General features: G+C 36.3%; 1 protein-coding gene across 2 annotated transcripts in view; it reads right to left on the bottom strand.

Annotated features, from left to right (window-relative positions):
- The window catches only part of ARHGAP15 (Rho GTPase activating protein 15), a 619,910-nt gene extending 603,772 nt beyond the window's left edge, over positions 1 to 16,138 (bottom strand). Inside the window, exon 1 of one of the 2 annotated variants that reach the window (XM_030327812.1) lies at positions 15,824 to 16,138. The gene's annotated coding sequence lies outside the window, so the exon portion shown is untranslated. The remainder of the gene's footprint in view (positions 1 to 15,823) is intronic. The other variant, XM_030327811.1, reaches the window with a different exon arrangement.
- Between the last annotated feature and the right edge of the window lie 1,753 nt (positions 16,139 to 17,891).

Here is a 17,891-nt window from a genome sequence, read left to right as displayed (position 1 = left end):
TATAAATGGAAAACCTGGGAGTATGCACTTTTTGTTGCTGAGATTATTTCACTCAAATGTCTATTATGTGGCTGATTGCACATAATATTCTTCGGTAAAGTGCTTATGAAAAACTTCCGTTAGGTTCTTTGTCCTTTTCTTACTGATTTGGAGGAGTTATTTGTGTATTCTGGATACAAGCCATTTTTCAATACATATGTTGCAATAATGATCTTTTCCCACCTGTGGGTTACTTTTTATTCTTTTAGTATAATTTTTTTCATTAATAGATATTCTTATTTGAGTATTATCCAATTTATCATTCATTTCCTTTTATGATTAGTGATTTTTTTTGTTCTCTTCGGAAATCCTTACTTGACCAAGGCCACAAAGACTATTACTGTATTATCTTCTAAAATATATATTGTTCCAGGGCGCCCGGGTGGCTCAGTCAGCTGAGCATCCTGACTTCAGCTCAGGTCATGATCTCACAGCTCATGAGTTTGAGCCCTTGTGGAGCTCTGTGCTGACAGCTCAGAGCCTGGAGCCTCCTTTGGATTCTGTGTCTCCCTCTCTCTCTGTCCCTCCCCCACTCGTGCCAGGTCTCTGTCTCTCAAAATAAAGATTAAAAAAATTTTTTTAATATATTGTTCCAACTTTTATTTTTAGAGCTGTGATCCTTCTGAAAATAATTTCTGTGTTTAATGTGAGATAGGGGTATCTTTCTGTAAAGATTATATATATATATATATATATATAATAAAAAATGATATATTAAGATCTATATAAGATTAAATATATTAAGATTATAAGATATATATTAAGGTTATAAGATATAATAATAGATATTATATCGTATATATATAAATCTTTTAATTAGAAGGACCGGTCATCTCTCATGATTTATTGAGGTAAGAAAAGACCAGGATCTGGCTCTTCATCTGAAGTAAACAGTTATTGGAGAGCGCTCCAAACCACAAATGTTCACGAGAGATGCAGCTGTGTCCAATTTTTACATACATCAGGAAACATTGGCACCTGGGGATCTAAGTTGAATAGAAAGATTTACCCAACAGGTGGGAAAAACAACCATTCATAATCTGAGCAGGGCATACACAGAAGTTCACATTTGTAGACCATTATGGATTAGGAGGTTTGTTACTAAGTGTCACAGTTCCAATTACTGGGTATTTTTTCACACCCAACTCAATTATCCAGAAGGGACACTGGCAGTAGAGAGACCTCAATCTTAGCAAAGGAATGAGGCAATGAATGACCATGTTACCAGCAGAAGTTGTGTTGAGGACAAAGCAAACGCCTAATGAGGAAGGTATGACTTGTTGAAGGACCGAGACTTGTAAATAAGGGGGAAACGCACCTGATGTATGCATCACAAGTACAAACCAAAGCCATAATCACTTGTTATAATTTAATATGAACTCACAGAACTCCATTCCACTGGAATTAGCTAAAGATTACGTGCATTAAGCTACGATTGCTTCTAGGAGTTAAGGTCAGAATAACCTCAGTTGAAAGGAACAAATGGCTTTAGTAGGGTTAGAAAAGCTATAGAGCAATGATTCTCCAGTCAGTATAGGAAGTGTCATAAACAACACATATTTCACTGCACATTCTGAAGAGTCCCATTCAGCAAGACTGAAGAGGAGGCCTGGGAAACTACACATTGAGGCTTCGCCCCTGCTGATTAAGATGCCACACTGAACGTTGATGAGAAACAAGTCTTACATAAAGTTCTTCTTTATTTTAAATCTGCATTGTTCTAAAATGATTATTAATTGCTATAGTATCCTTCTATCTTTAATCCCACTGCTGCTCAGTTCATATTTGTTAACATTGTTGTTCTAAACACTTTCTGGGATTACATTTCACTTTGAAATATGTTAGTCGTCGGGGAAGTGGGATCAATCATAGTTGGGAAAAATGAGAAGAGAAGTGACTAGTAGCTAAGTAGGTAGGTACTGTGAAATGAATTCTTTTACATAAAGGAAAAACTCAACAGGATCATACTCCAAGCAATCTGGGTCTATGTGAGTGTTTCAGCATGAACACTTTTTTTTTTTAATGTTTATATCATGAACTTGGTAGTGGGAGTAAAACACATCAACGTAAACACTTGGAAACATTCTCTTGCTTCTTAGATATCAAAGGATGTTTGGTGTGAGAACAACCAAATTCCACAATATATTGCTGTTTTCACTCAAATTTAATCTGAAATTTGGAGCAGTGAGGCTTCCTTTCATGAAGCCAAAAATATCAAAATGGCAAAAAAATATTTACTAGTTCACATTATTTTAAATTGAAAGTTTTTGACCGAGCTTTTCAATTCTTGCCTTTGAATATCCTTCAATATGCCAAGTATGTGGTATATCTTTTTCTTTTCTAGGCTGATTAACTAAAAGGCGGTTTTGATGCCTTAATGTCTTGAAAAGCTTCAGCTGCATTAGCAGAACCTCCATCTAGGAGTTTTTGAGGGATAGATCCCACATTTAAGCAAAACTTGTGCTTTGCTTTTCTTTCCTCAAAGTAGAATTCAGGGGCCTCACTCTAGGAGGTGGGAGGTAGGGGAGATGGTTAGATACACTGTCTATGTGATTAGGCTCCAGTTAACTGAGTGCTACTATAATTCCAAGTAGTAGAGTCAAATTTCTATCTTAATTTGGGCTCCTCACAAAGAAACGTATAGAATTTTGGCTTGGCTGCATTGAAGTCAAAAGGGACTGCATAAAACATCTAAAGTTTGAAAATGGCTATCAGGATTATCTATTTTGCTTAAAAACTCATTGAACACTAATTTTTGTCATAACTATTTCTGAGACTTAGTGATGCTGATCTATTATAGACAGTATGTATGATGAAATGGGTTATACAACCACACCCATGCTACATTTCCCCTCTAGTACAACGTGGATTTCACATGCGTGTACGTGCATGTGTTTAAATTTTTGTTACTATTATCACCACCCAGGTATACAAATCTTTTATCTCCCCCTACAGCAATGCATCCATACAAGTGTACGTGTGCTGGTCATGTGCTGTTCACGTGACTCTGAAATACCAGGCAAATTAAGAATGACTATATTTGCTATTACTAAGAAAAGTTAACCTTTTGGGGACATCTTTTAATGGTTAAAAAATGTTTTGAGGAACATGAGCAACAGAACAAGGTCAGTTTTTCAAGTTAGGAAAACGGACCCACTCCTGGAAAGTTAGACAAACAAAACAAAGACGTCAGTGAAAAAATCTATACAAAATGGATGCTTTTTCATAGAATAATTGAATGTGCTACTGAGTCTCTAAGCCTTTATTAGGATTTATTTTGAATTTTTTTAATGTTAGTTATTTTTGATAGAGAGAGAGAGAGAGAGAGAGAGAGAGACAGAGCATGAGCGGGGGGAGGGGCAGAGAGAGAGGAGACACAGAATCTGAAGCAGGCTCCAGGCTCTGAGCTGTCGCCCAGACCCCGACGTGAGGTTGGAACTCACAGACCGCAAGATCATGACCCGAGCTGAAGTCGGCGCTCAACTGACTGAGCCACCCAGGTACCCCTATTAGGATTTATTTGTATATGGAGGACTCCAGTTGTTTCTAATCATAGACATTCTGCTCTCTTTCTTAGGAGCAGCTATAAATCACGAAGAGGTGTGAAAATCGGCAGAACTGCCAACCAAATTCAACACCACAGACATATGTTGTGGGCCTGAACATTGTTTTAGAATGTTTGAATCAGTTTGCGATGGAAAAATGAGGATTTTTTATTAAAAAAAAAAAGGTGCAGATCGGTGTGTCTTCCCTTGAAAAATCAGAAGATATGGACAAGTGGTTAAGGATGGGGTAACCGTCAGCTGGGGGCGTGCAGCTTCCACATCCTGGAAACAGGGCAAGTTCTTTCTAATCCAGAGGCTCTCTCCCTTTCCACTTTATTTGCATCAAAATACTGACCGGCCTGATGCATTTGTGACTATGACCCACGGTGCCAGTCACCTCTATTAGGATTGCTCCTCTGATGTATGGATAGAGCAGTTTCTGCTGCATGTGAAATCAACATCATTTCCTATATTTTATGATTTTAAACCCAAGCTGGTAGGATTAGAAAATGGAGAACAAAACCAAGAGATGAGTCTGTACCCACTGGTTTAGAAAGAGATTCATCAGAGATTAAGATTATTTTTCTTTATTTGTGTAACTTTCTCTGCATGATCTCAAATTACCAAAAGTCAGATACAGTGTTGCGCTCATTGCTATTGCTAAGCGAGTTCCCCTTTCCCCCTCTCTCTGCTCTGACCTCCTTTATTGTTCGATATTATATTTTGGCAGATAATTATATCCTGACTTCTATTGTTTTCTGTTCTCTATTTGAGTTGTATATCTCTTCTGACCACTTCTGTGCTGACAGCACACACCCCGATGTGGAGCTCAAACTCACAAACTTCCAGATCATGACTTAGCTCAAGTAGAATACTTAATTTACTGAGCCACCCAGGTGCCCCATGTCATTGATTCTTATTTTTCTTTCCTAGTTCTCCACATCAAAAGATGCCATGAGTACCTGGGATACAATGCATCACAGTCAGAGGAAGTCAGAGCAATCACTGTTGTCTCACCTTCCTCACCTTCTCAGCCTCAAATCATACTCCCTATACCGATCTGCCGTGCTGACCATTCTCTAGTCTTCCTTCCGAGCTGATTTCTCACCCTGAAACTATGGCCCACTTGCTAATCCCCTTTCTTAGAGACAGACTTCTAACGTAAAGTCCTCTGTCCTGTAGCATACAGCCAGTTCTTCAAGGACAGCACCCACCAGCTGAAACTTGGGTCAGTCACCTCCTACCGCCACACCTGGTCTCATTAATCTGATGCCCTAACACTGACTGCTCTCAAAATTAGGATTGAAATCGATATATTCACTCAACCTCCATACACAGAATCCTGAGCAGATTTCCCAGGGAAAAAAACAAAATAAAACTCTAAATATTTCTCTAACTGACCAGTACCTACACTCTGGACCTACCAAATTTCTTTCTTATTTTTTTCTTTTGGAATCATTTTGCTAGGACCCCAGCATACCTGTTTTATGAACCATTTATGTCACCACCTAATCACCCCAGGAAGAATTAGATATAAAAGTTGGTGAGGAGAATTGTACTTTTTTTCTCTCATCCTTGTCTCCATAGCTTTTCTTTGCTTCAATTTAACTTGAAGTCCAAGAGTCAATGGTTGCCTACTACTTTTTAAATTGCTTTCTGTATGGACATTAATTTCTTCAAAAAAGTGAAGGTTATTTTTGGTAAGGACACATCTTGAAGCTGCTTGAAGGAAATGTTCATATTAACCAAATTGGTAAATAAATAAGAAAAGAGCCTCCTTTCTTCTGCCCCACATGGCTATACTATATTCCCACACACACTGTATTGAGGAAATGAAACTAATAGCAAGAAAATTTCTCTTGATGAGTTTCATAATCTGATTATAATACTTAGAATTGAAATAAACCAAAATTATCCCACCATGATTTTTATATCATAATGAAGGGAAAAATATGGTCATCATTTGAGTCTAGACAACCTGATAAAAGTTACTACTACTGCTACAATTCACACTACATTAACCTTTTTAAACGCAATTACTATGTGCCACAAACTAGGCAAAGTTCTTTATGTACATCATTTTCTTTTCATCTTGTGAGGAAACTCCCCACTTTGTAGGTGAGAGAACTCAGGATTCAAGAGATTAAGTAACTTGCACAAATACTATATACAATATCTAGCAGTGGTGGAGCCCAGAGATTTCAGACAGGCCCAACTTCCACATTTTAGGGTATTCCTTCCCTTCTCTACATCCAATCAGTTAATCAAATGTTGTTCCAGAACTTTTTTTTGTAATTCCTTACAGTATAAAATATTAAGAGAACAGGCTAAGAAATCAGAAGACACTTAGCAAAACTATGTTCTTAACATGTCCTGAAAAACTTCAAAAGCAGGAGCTTTTCATAGAATGCTTACTGAATGATCACATAAAATAATGTATGTAAAACCACTTTTAAACTTTAAATAGAATATAATGGATAATAGATACTTTACTTGTGTTACTTAACTGGAACTCAACCATCACCCTGAAGACACAAAGTGAATCTGAAATAGGCAAAGTAAAGGAGTAAGAAAAACAGTAGTATGAAAGCAAGTAAGCCCCTTTGGCCATAGTCTAGACAGATTTTAGTGGATGGCCCAATTAGTAACTATGACAATAGTGAAATGTGAAGAAAGGAAATGGTGGCCCTAAAACATGGCAACCTGATTTAGATGTATGGAATAAGCGTATACGAGGGCATAGAGATTCCAAGGCTGATTTGTTCAGATGGTTTCAGGAATAAAGACATCTGACCTGAATATTAGCAGGAGGAAAGAGAAGGATTCTGGGGGCATATTATAGGCTTAACTTGGGACATACTCAGTTTCATTCAACTACTGTTGGGGCTTCGTGGGGTAGTATCAAGTAATAATCAAAAATGAGGAACATAAAAAAAATGGGGAGTTCCTGAGTGGCTCAGTCAGTTAAGCATCCGACTCTTGATCTCAGCTGACATCTTGATCTCAGGGTTGTGAGTTCAAGTTCCACATTGGACTCCACGCTGGGCGTGGAGCCTCTTTAAAAAAAAGAAAAAAAGAAAATGAGAAGTAGTATTGGGAGAAAGGCTAAGGGCAAAGATAGAAATTTAAGGACCATATCTGAGGGATTTTATTTATTCATTTATTTGTTTGTTTTCAAGCCAGGTAACTAGAAAAAATTTAAATGTTCTGGCAACCACATCAGATGAAACAAATGAAGTGGGTGAAATTAATGTTATTTTTTTAAATTTTTTAACGTTTATTTATTTTTGAGACAGAGAGACACAGAGCATGAACGGGGAGGATGAAGAGAGGGAGACACAGAATCTGAAACAGGCTCCAGGCTCTGAGCTGTCAGCACAGAGCCCGACGCGGGGCTCGAACTCACGGACCGCGAGATCATGACCTGAGCCGAAGTTGGCTGCTTAACCGATTGAGCCACCCAGGTGCCCCTGAAGTGGGTGAAATTAATTTTAATAATATTTTATTTAACTCGACATGTTAAAATTTTATAATTTCAGTATAGTAATCAATGTAAAAATATTAACAAGATACCTTACATCTTTTTTTTGTACTAAGTCTTCAAAATCTGGTTATTTTTCATTCAATTTAGACAAGGTACATTTCAAATACTGAATAACCATTTGTGGTTAGTTGCTATCATAACTGCCAGCATGGTCTAGGAAAGAATTTGGGGGATTTACAGGCTGAGGGGAAACATAGGGTCTATAGGAGAAGGAAAAAAGAACTAAAAAAGGCACCTGTAGTATGACAGAAACTAAGGCAGAAAATGTTTTCTTCCTCACATGTTGTATAACATCTCTACAGAAGGCTATGTATGCAGCCAACAAGAAACAGGTTTTCCACAGATGGCATTGTTCTAGACAGCAAACAAAGCGGGGTCCTTTCAGACCCTTTTAGACTTTAGGGCCTCCTGAATGAAGCCCAGCATTGTTTAACTATTGACACTTACTAGGCTTAGAAATCACAGCATGGCATAGTAAAAATAACAGGGATTTTGCCTAGTCATGGATTTAACCCAGATGTGCCTATAAATCACAACACACTCTACCAAATAGCTCTATAAATTCGGGCACTTACCCTTAACTTTCTTATCTTTAAAATGGGAATGCCAACTTTACATGATTTTTGGGGATATCAAATGCTATTAGATATGTACAACACCTGATACATAATGCATTATACATAATATTGTAATCATAGTCATGATTCCTATTAACAATCCCACTCTAATTTTACATTGATGAATGTCACATGTTATTGAAAGCATCTTAAGAATGAGAGAATATTGTCTGTATTTTGTAACAGCAGAGTACCTACTGCAGTGTGGAGACACTACTGGCGTAATCAACACTCATTTTCCCTCCTATCTCCCACATCTCTTAAGACAAGCATCCTGGTATGAATAGATATTATATGGAGACTCAGGTTATTTGGTTTCCTAGTGCCTTTAGAAGAAAGATGAATAAGTGTTCCATAGCTCAGATTCTAGCCTTTTAAATTCTAGTATAAAATTAACTAATGCAGAAAATAAATTAGCAGAAACAAAATTTCCCCTTGAGTCAGCATCCAATTTCCTGAGCATTCTACCTTTCAGAGCTCTTTTCAACAGATACCTTGCTTGACCCTAAGTTTGGTCATACATCAGTAAAGACAAGAACAAAAAGTTCTCTAAGTTTTTAAGAAATGAGTTTAAATCGACATAAAATTATTCAATTGTAATACCATAGTTTTATTAAAATAGCTTAAAATTTAAATGCTTAGAAGTGATTGGTGCTTTCCATCTGTTTATGGAAGTATGTTTTCAAATGGTGAGTTATTTCTTCTAAGTTTCAAAAAGCACTACAGTATATAATGAATCCAGGATTTCAATACAAACTTTCACCACTGCAAGGTTACTCAAAACATACCCATCAAGTGTCATTTGTCTGAAATATGTTTCAGCTTCTCTTCCCCTAAATTGATCCTATTTTTTCAGACCCAGAAGTTCAAAGAAACAGAAAGCCTTTCCTGATTCTACAGTTCAGGGTCAATTTTTGTATCATTTATTCTTTTACTAATCAAATACTCACTGAGTGGTTATTATATGCCGACAGCTGTTCTAGGTTCTGTATATCAAGTAGCAAATTAACAGACAAGGTCAATATGCTTAAATGATTATTTAGGTGGAGTCCAGCCACTAAACAAGTCGAAAAAAGAATAATTCCCCATATCCAAAATGCTATTTAGAGAAATGAAAGCAAAGTAATGAGAAAGAGAGGGCCTTGCAAGTGATGAAAGGAGCTTGAATTAATTTGAAATATAATAGAAAGTCATTTGGAATTCTTTTACTGGGAAAAATTGTAGGATTTAAGTCTTAAGAAGGCCACTTTGGCTATTTCTTGGAAAATGACTATGGTATGAAAAGTAGAAGCAGGGAGATAAGTCAAGAAGATTCTGTAGTAACAGTGGTAGAAGTGGTAAGAGGTGACCGAACTTGGGATATTTCAACACACATTAATCCCTTGCTTAATGTCTAATTAATTCCTGCTAAAACAAAAGCTGTTAAATAAAAGCCCAAGATACACGATCAACATTTATAAACACAAAAATACTAATAGATTTTAAAAATGGTTTATGTAAGTAATAGCAACAATTTGATAAAAATGAATTGTACATAAAATGTAAAAAAAAAAAAAAAAGGTTTTCTTGCCCAGAGGATACTTAATCAATCAATTACAGCACAGAAAAACATATTTTGGGCTGGAAAAAAACCTGACTGGAACATTCTAGAAGTTGCTACCTCTTCAACCTTCTTGAGTTCATTCACAATGTGCAAATCAAAATTGCTCCATATGTTTTGCATGGTTTTTCTCTCACTTGAAATCAGAAAGTGAATTGATGAGTGTGGTTTTATCTAAAATTGTGATATTACTACATGTCACACATTGTAGTGTACACCTTTAGAAGTTTTTTTTTTTCTTTTTGGGGGGAAAAGTCATTATACCAACCAAAACACAAAAAATAAAGAACAATTAGTGTGAAAATATATATATATAACTTTTCAAGAGTCACTATTGAGAAAAGTTAAGTAAACAAGATAATGGGAGCTAAATCAATATTTTATAGCCTCTGCTGATTGCTGAATTGAATGTGGTTTGGGGTAGGAAATGTGTGGGAAAGAGTATAACTGACAATAATTCTAGTTTATTGTCCCAAACAGATAGATGAATGGTGGTGCCATTGACTGAGATGGATGAAAATAGGGAAGAAGCAAGTTGAGTTGGGGGCAAGCAGGGAGTAATTAAAAGGTTAATTCTGAACATCCTCATTTTGAAACCTCTATGAGACATTCAAGCTAAGATGATGAGTAGCCAGTTGCATTAGTAGTTTTAGTGCTAAGAAAAACATTTTGATTTTGAGACCTAATTAAAATATAGATAATATTTAAACTCATGGTACCAAAAGAAATTCACCCGGGAGGAATAAACTTAGAAGACAAGAGCTAAGACTAAAAAGGTAGAAATCTGAAGACTGAGTGCAAGGCATTCCAATATTTAGAGAGCTGAATGATGAGGAAGATTTATCAAACGAGACAGAAAAGAGCATCCAGTGAGGGTGTAGAAAACCTGAAAGAATGAAACATACCAGAAGTCAAATGAAGAGAGAGGTTCAAGAGGGAAGGAATGTTCAATTGCATCTCAGGTATCTCAGAAAATAATAATATGAGGACATGTAAATGACCACTGGGTTTGGCAAATTTCATCTGGGACTCTGACAATAAAATGTCCTTTGATATTTCTATAGTATTGCATTTATACACATAGATCTATACTTAAATTCTTGTGTTTGTACACTAAACTACCTAAAAAGTTTTCATTGGCTAGATAGCATATTGATTCTTTGTGTCCCCAGTAATTCCTTGCCCAACACAACATACTTAGAGTTAAAAATTATTTACGGAATTGAATCTAAGTGGGCTGATGGCCACCAAAAGAGAAAATCAGTTTTAAAACCTACCATAATATTGTGTGTAATCACAAGGCTAATTTTTAAAATAAGATATTCTGCTTATTCTTTAGCATTCTGTATACATTTCCTCTCATCAGATGAGCTTTCCTACAATTTCAGAGGAAATGGAAACCATGAAGCATGTATTTCCTCAACTTCCTCTAATCACTGCATTTTTATGTCCCATCATCCGCATATACACTCATTAAAATGCTCTTCCTTCTTTTTCAGGTTAATCTATCTACTTGAGCTACTGATTACACCCATCTGTCTTAGCCTCTGAGAACTTGTTGGGTTTCTGGATATACATATTTCCTTTGTTTCCTTTGTTTCCATTCCTTTTCTCTTCCCCTTCATTTCAACATTCATGTGTCATCCCTTTTTTAGCTAATTGAAGACACCCATGACTCTTAATAAATACTGAGAGAATATTGAGAGAGAGAGAAAGAGAAACAGTTTCTTATTTTTACTATGGAAACACGTCTAAGATATTACTAAAAGAAAAGCAAAGTGGAAGTGTATGTATAATGTTTCCCTTAATGTAATAAATGAGAGTATATGCACGTACATTATATATAGTCATATGTGAATATAGGCTTTTTGCATTAAAAAACTGTGAAAAATTAAAAAAAATAACTATGAAAAGTGGTTGCCTATTGGGTTATAGTAGAGGTGAATAGCAGTATATAGAAATGGGAACATAATAAAGATTTTTTTTCTAAAATTTTTATATTTGGGTTTTATTCTGGTTTTGAACCATCTTGCTCCATCATCTTTTCTTAAATTCAAAACAAACAAAACAAAACAAAAATCAAAAATGCTGTCATAAACTGAAAAAGAAAAAAAACAATCTTTATAACCACAGCCCATATAAGAACCTCAAGGCACCTGGGGAGGGGAGCTAGCCCTGATGTTACAAGAATATCTACCTTCACAGACTGTAACCATTTCTGTAAACTACCCTGAAGAGTATGTCACCAACAGGGAGATACATGGGAAAAGTAAATAAACCGTGATGCTGGACAGCCCATCTACATGCAAAATGTAGACATTCAATTTATGTATTTCCCTGCTTAACGATACTATTGTTCTTTATAACCCTTAGTCATAATCTGCTCAGCAGGCCAACCCTATCAGGATCTCAAACTGTCTTTCTGGCCTCACCTCCTACTACTATACTTGTAGCTAACAAAACTAGACAAAAACAAAAACAAAACTAGACTCTTCCTCTACATTCTGTGCCCGGGTACATTCCCTTCCTGTCCTCAAACTCTGAATCCTAACTCTCTCTGAAAACTACTACAAATCTTTCCTCCCAAACTGTCCTGATTTCTCTGATAGGACATAATCAAATGATGTCACAACTGGAAATTCTCTACTTAATTTCCTGGCACATTACAGAAACAAATGTTTCCTGGATTTCTGAATCCTAATAGAACATTCTTTACATCTTTTTTATGGTACTTGACACATTTCACTTGTATTATAACTGTTAACATAATGATCCCACTAGATTATAGACTTTTAGAAGAAAAACATTGTGTTCACCTGTTCAAGACAGGTGTTCATATATGAGGTACCTCTTGAAAAATACTTTAAAATTCAGTTTAATTGAAACACTTCATTCGGATCTATCTTTAAACTGATACTGTATATCTGTCTGATTATGAAGTGTGGAGAATTCGAATAAGCAGCATTTTTAAGTGTGACCATAAGTGGCTGTGTAGTAGAGTCACCCTTTCTTCTGAGGAAAGCATTTTCGTTTTTATGTGTGAAGACCCCTCCATTCAGCTAAGAGTACACGTGTTGCCGGGTCAGGCGGCTCCTCAATGCAAAAGAAGGCCGGTGACCTAGTCCAGTCACTTATGGTGTTTGTGTCTTAGAGTCCATGATTAGCTCCACTATGGTCATGTGGCAAAATTCAGTCCAGTCAGATCCCAATCTGAGACCTTTACTGTGGTGATAGGGGAAAGCCAATTTTCTGCAACAGGGTCTGAAAGGTCAAATGTAAACCTAAAGCTTTCTTGTCAACTCTGTAAGATTCTGTCAGAGAGGGCTTATAGCACAGTGCGGAAAAATTGAAAAACAAAAAACAAGCAAACAAAAAACTAAGAAATAAAGAAAAAAACCAATCTTAATTATGCTGTGTGAGCTCCTGGATCCCACCATGCCTGACTTCTCTTTCCTTGGATTTTTCAGTTCTACAAATCAATGCCTATCTCTGGTGCCTAAGCTAATATTAATTCAAATCTATCATTTGAAAGCAAAGGCATTTTGCCAACTCTAACCTGAAATGTAGAATACTTATAAGTATATTTTCAAGTCTAGCTATATAATATTTATTGTGCAGTGCAAAAAAAAATATGTTTCTGGTACCCAAAGCTTTAAATTCAGAGTATTAAATGGTTTAAAAAATACACATAACTGATTATGTTAAATATTTTCTAAGTGTATGGGGATATCAAAATAATCTTAAGACATAGTAAAATTAATTTTCAGCCACTACAAGATGGTATATATTTGCATAGGAATACATTATAGAAATGGATACATTTCTGCCAAAATTCCCCCCCCCCCAACTATTTGCTACAGTATAATTCTTTTCACTTGACTGAAGTCCTCAACATGTAGCTGTTCTTTGGATCCTATCTGTTGAGAGACCTTATTAAAATTATACCAGGGGCACCTGAGTGGCTCAGTCGGTTAAGCGTTTGGCTTTAGATCAGGTCATGATCTCATCGTTCATGAGTTTAAGCCCTGCATCAGGCTCTGTGCTGACAGCTCAGAGTCTGGAGCCTGTTTCAGATTCTGTGTCTCCCTCTCCCTCTGCCCCTCCTCTGTTCACCCTCTGTGTCTCTATCCCTTTCAAAAATAAGCAAACATTAAAAAATATTAAAGAAAAAGTAAATAAAATTATACCAGACAGGGTAGGGGAGGCCTAAGAAGTAAAAAGAAACAAAGCTCTCCTGGGAGCATGATATCTTTATCATATGCCCTAGGTGCTAAGAAAGAAGATGAGTAGGTTTTAAGGACAATGGGAATGGGATGGAAGGAGCCAAGTGTGGTCTGTCCTTCTAGGTACCAAGGCTGGGAGACCCTAAATTAGGGACAGATCAGGCTACTCCAAAACAAAGCATAGAAAGGGAATAAAAGGAGGAAATACCACAGAAAAAAGCCTCTTTTCTGAATTTTGCAGAATACTGGCCCCAAGTGGAAAAGCATGATATACTTTTAATAAATCAGTTTTGAAATTACTCTCCAAATGAGATTCTCTGCGTTGTTTCATTTCACCAAAATGTGTTTATTTATTCACTTAAAATGTATAAAGGTATAGTAACCTATAGTACCTCATTTTTAAGTGACTCTATTTAAGATTTTGTATATTCAAGAGATAATGCATTACTTGTTTTTACAAATAATTCTGAGAGTATCTTAGTTTATGTCTATCATCTCTAATTGTTGCTCTTTATAACTCCATACTAAGCTGCATTTATTTCATTCTTAGTTTTATAAATTCTTCATAAGATACTTATATTTTAATTTGACCGTTTCTGCAAGAAACAATCATCTTACAAAGAATTTGGCTTTTATAAATATGAAATGGTTTAAAAAACTGCAGTGGACATTTTTTCAGTGCCAAACACTTCTGTGGATTCACTCTTGCTAATATGTAAGTACTACATATATTTATTCATGTGATGTTCTTTTATAATAAAATGAAATAAAGTAATAACATATCAACCAAAACTATCTGAATTACACAGCTTTTGTAGATGCAGAGGTTCAGAACCACAATATTGAAGACAGATTTAAATAATGCTTTCCATTGTGTGGAAATGTAACAAATTGAAAAGCTAATCAGAATATCAAAGCAATATATATTACCAGGGTCTCCCTTTTTCCTTTCACTATAACAATAAAAGATGTATTGAACACCAAGTCCTAATCTCCATTTTTCTGTGATCCTTTTAATAGTCAACAAGTAACTAGCCTCAGTATTGACAACTGAAGAGGTCTTACAATAGAGTGTACTAATATGCCTAATAATTTCCTACTAAATTGACCATATCAAAAACATTATATGTGTCTTTCAATAAAAGATAATAAAGGAAAAGAATTGTTGCCACTTATCAACTGCGTAACCATTTTTAATAACACACAAAAAATAGGTGTTGTGGGGCCATCACTTCCCCCATTCAACAGCACAATAAAAATAATATTAGGGAAGAGTATATCATATCTCATGCTTTTATTAAAATTCTTTCAAAAATTGACACTCGGATTTATTTTAGGTATTTGTCTCTGAGATTAGCAGCACTTTATATTTTTGTACATATGTTACAGAACACAAAGACATTTTGTAAAAGGAAGAAGTTAGTATAAAAGATAAGTTCTTGTCACTTTAAGATTAACAAATCCTTTTCATTTCTAAGGTTATTATTTTGGAAAACTTCAAAGAAAGAAAATTACATAATTATATGAATAACAAAAATATATCCTAATTTGCCCCTTTTCCCAAAAGTAACCTTCAATAAAGGTTCTTTTTTAAACAGAGAATTTGCTAGTGAAATAGAAACTTGCCCTCATTTCACCCTATATCTTAAATAAAATTTAGGAAAATAATATAAAATATTCAAGTGTCATAACAAAGAGCTTTGTTTTGCATTTTAAAACTTTCCTGTTTTTTTAATAGTTATTTAAAAAACTACACATTTGATAAACTACAACTTTGCAAAGGCTTCTAATGTTAACTTTAACCCAACACTGCATACTGGATAACTTCCGTGCTGCAACTCAGAGGTTATTTCTTATTGTTACAAAGTGCCTTTTTCTCTTTCCTTATCTGGATCCTGAATAGTACATATTTTGTAAAACGATCAGTTGAAGATGCAAAGTCCCTTATTTTCTCTAGTAGTTAATTTTAAAAGCACTTTCAAACTAAAAGTATACCTTACTCTGTCTTTAACAGTTTAGTACAAAATCTTAGCAAATGATTCTATTGTAATATCTTCTAAGGGACTTTTGAACTTGGCAGTTGCAAATATAAAAAGAATATTCTTTTCTACACCAAGGAAACAAACAGATGTTTTAATCACAGGTGAAAACACATTTTCATAGAAATATTTGTATATTCACACCAGAGCGTAGGACACCGCCAAACATTTTCATGTTTAAATTTCATATTCACTGTAAAGTTAAAATTTGCTTACCTTTTCTCGGTGATCACTTGTTATTGAAACTGCCATCAACTTCCAACTGTTAATGACTCTTTCAACAAAAACGGAAAACAGTAAAGTCACATGTCATAAGAGTAGGATGTTGGATGCTGCTTAATTTCAGTACTGGAGAAAAAAAAAAAAAACGGGGGGGTTGGGGCGAGCACAAAAACTTTAAAATAAAACCACTTCCTGCGTAGAGACGGTTAACCACATACACATCATTACTCGATTTGAAGAAATTGCCTTGTATAGTCAACAATATTTTTATTTTTCAATGTGCTTTTCAATTTTCAAACACTACTACATTTCTACAGGTTTCATCAATTCTGGTTTAATGGGGAAAATGTGTGGTTAAAAATGTAGCAGGGGGAGGAGCAGGAGGGTAAGCAAGGAGGGAACTTCCTCTTTCTCTCCTTCTAGCAAGAGCTTCAAACCTAAGTCTCTGCTATCCTCTGTTGGCGTGAGTATATTCACATAGCACCAAGAGGCCCCGCTTATTGACGGGGAAGCCGAGAAGCCACTTCCAGTTCACGAGCTGCTAATTCCGTCTCGTGGACGGACCAACAAAGAGGTGGTCCAGTTACTAAATACAATGTCTCGGACAGGTTGCTAACGAACTTCAGAGAACACAGCCCGGGGCCCCAGTGCCACCTGGAGGAAAGAAGCGTGCTTATCTAGCACGTGCTGTGACACTCGCTTTGGTGGTGGCTCACACACTGGTGTGTCCTCTCTGGCAGTTTCCTAAGCAGTTCTGAAATCTGCTGATGAGATTTTGCTCTAGCCGAATGATTTTTTGTGTGGCCTGATTTAAGAAGAAAAATAAAGGATAAAAAGGGTGTCATTTTTGGCAAGCTGCTATGTGCTCATTTGTGTCAAACTTCAACCAATCTCAGACATATTTTTTTTTGGGGGGGGGCGGCTCTCAACAATAACTATAGGATGGGCATCTTTATTGAACCATGGAGTTCAAAAAATAAGTTCCTGGATGTCCAGGCTTGGCTGGTTTTGTGAGATTTGCAGGATACTCACAAAGGGAAAAGCTCCCCTTCCAAATATATGAGAAAGTTAAATCACAACCTCTTGTCATACAAACCAATTAGCCTGGAAATCTGTGTAATAGCTCTCAGTGGTGTGGAATGTTTGGCACACATAAAGACAATCAATATATATATATATATATATATATATATACACACACACACACACACACACACATATTTGTTACATGTGGCCCAAGTGAAGGATGGCATGTCCCTACAAATTGGTCTAATTTCTCCAAGACCTCCTTTTCAAAATTATATTTCAGACTGACTCTAGATCTTACTATCAATTGTCATTCTGGGATGCACCTTTTTAAGTGTTTAGAGCCGTGAAGTTTGTACTCAATATTCTCCTTAAGACTGAGGAAAAACTGGAAAGAACATGATATTGGAAGGGAGGAAATCAGAATTCAGGCCTCAATTCTGACACTGCTATTTGTTTAACCTTGGCCAAGTCACTTCAGTTCTCTGAGATTCGGGTTATTTTTGATATACCAGAACACACAAATAAAAACCGTCTATCTGCCAGGGTAAAAGTGAAGTTCTGGTTCACAAACCTGGCGGCTTCCCGGTGAAATCTGAAACTGGCTTCCATTCAGAGAGGCCAAGGAGAGACGGAAGAGAGAGGGAGCCCCTCCAGATGGGTAGGTTGCAGGTTTAATAAGCAAGGGAACTCACGTGCGAAGCTGGTCTTAGGAGGCCACATGACAAGTAGATCTCCGCACCAGAATCTTAAAAGTTTATTTAGAGGCCTTAACTGAGTTCATCTCATATTCCCTCCAGGCAGCCTTAGCCACGCATTCTCTTTCAAAGCTGCATCCTTAAAAAGATTCCCACTGTGGGAACTGTGGGCAGAATGTACATTTCAAGGACAGAGGAGGGGCTGAGGAGCCTGACTGCCCAGGTGTGGTTCCTGGGTCAACCTGGGGTCAAGTCCTCTTGATGACCTCCTCTGACGATCTCTCTCCTGACTGTCTCTTAACATCTTTCATGCCCGCCCCCCCTTATAATGTGTGCTG

The sequence above is a fragment of the Lynx canadensis genome, chromosome C1 (assembly GCF_007474595.2).
Source record: "Lynx canadensis isolate LIC74 chromosome C1, mLynCan4.pri.v2, whole genome shotgun sequence".
In the NCBI taxonomy this organism is placed as follows: Eukaryota; Metazoa; Chordata; class Mammalia; order Carnivora; family Felidae; genus Lynx; species Lynx canadensis.
Note: the sequence above shows the minus strand (reverse complement) of the source record. Positions and strands in the feature narration are given on the sequence as shown.